Source organism: Triplophysa rosa, linkage group LG15 (genome assembly GCF_024868665.1).
Source record: "Triplophysa rosa linkage group LG15, Trosa_1v2, whole genome shotgun sequence".
Lineage (NCBI taxonomy): Eukaryota > Metazoa > Chordata > Actinopteri > Cypriniformes > Nemacheilidae > Triplophysa > Triplophysa rosa.
Window position 1 is genome coordinate 14,687,398 of NC_079904.1, and position 1,474 is coordinate 14,688,871.

Consider the following 1,474-nt stretch of genomic DNA (forward strand, 5'->3'; position numbering starts at 1 on the left):
CGGCTCACGGCCAACCCGAAGAAGTGGCGGTTGGGCGGGTGGAGGTTAGGTATCTGGGCTTCCACTTGGGCACGGGCAAGTGCGGCCCCAAATTAATAAGACCGCAGCCGTTGCGACCTGCCCGAGTCCCAAGACCAAAAAGGAGGTAAGACAGTTCCTGGGGCTGGCGGGATATTACAGACGGTTTGTGCCCAACTATTCGGACCTCACCAGCCCGCTGACTGATCTTACTAAAAAGGAGGCGCCAGATCCGGTCCAATGGTCAGAGCAGTGCCAGCAGGCGTTTTCCCAAGTGAAGGCTGCCCTGTGTGGCGGGCCGCTATTACACTCTCCTGACTTCTCTCCCTTTTGTTTTGCAGACTGACGCGTCGGACAGGGGGCTGGTGCTGTCCTGGCACAGGAGGTGGGGGGTGAGGAGCGGCCAGTGCTGTACATTAGCCGCAAGCTCTCAAAGGGAGAGGCTAAGTACAGCACTATTGAAAAGGAATGTTTGGCCATCAGATGGGCCGTTCTCACCCTTAGGTATACCTCCTGGGCCGGGAGTTCACCCTCTGTTCGGACCACGCTCCCCTGCAGTGGCTCCACCGCATGAAAGATACCAACGCCAGGATCACCCGTTGGTATCTGGCGCTGCAGCCTTTTAAGTTCCAGGTGGTCCACAGACCGGGGGCGCGAATGGTTGTAGCCGACTTCCTCTCCAGGAATGGGGGGGCTGCAGGCCGGACGGTTCCCCGGCCTGAGTCAGGCGGTGGGGGTATGTGGCGAGGGGAGCGTGGTGTAGCGAGGTGTGCAGCAGGAGAGAGAGCCGGGAGACGAGCGGTAAGTGAGTGGAGTAATTACAGACGACCAACACCTGTGTCTCGTTCCAGTAAGGGCGCGGAGAGAGGATATAAGCACCAGAGGAAGGCACAATGGGAGAGGAGAGACGGACTCCACACGAGCTGCCACCGACCCAAACCTTCCAGTCAGCCAGGAGGACCTACGCTGACTTCCGAGCGACACAAGCCAGGCTGAGAGAGAAGCCGTGGACGTTTATACTGTTTACTTTGGGTGCTCTGTTTTGTTTGGTTTTTTTGAATAAAGCTGTGTCAGACTCGCCAACCTTGTCCTTTTCCTTCCTCTAACAGGAACCGCACACTACTAACTACTACTACAATCACTAACTTCTTCTCTGAGATACCACGACTCTATATACTACTATACTACTACTACAACACATACTCTTCTCTGAGCAATTTACTTTCAGCACCATGAAGGTATGTTAATCCAACCTTGTGGTAACAGAACAAAACACTAAGGCATTTAATAAAAATGCACAATCCCCTTGATCGATCTGTACTCAATCTGTCATTCCACCTTTAAAGCGAAGTGCAGATGGTACCTTCTCTGGTCCAGGCTATAACCTGAGAAAGACCAGAAAACCTTCAAGCCCTCTGAAGGATCCCAACCTGTCTGACAACCTTGCAGTGATGGC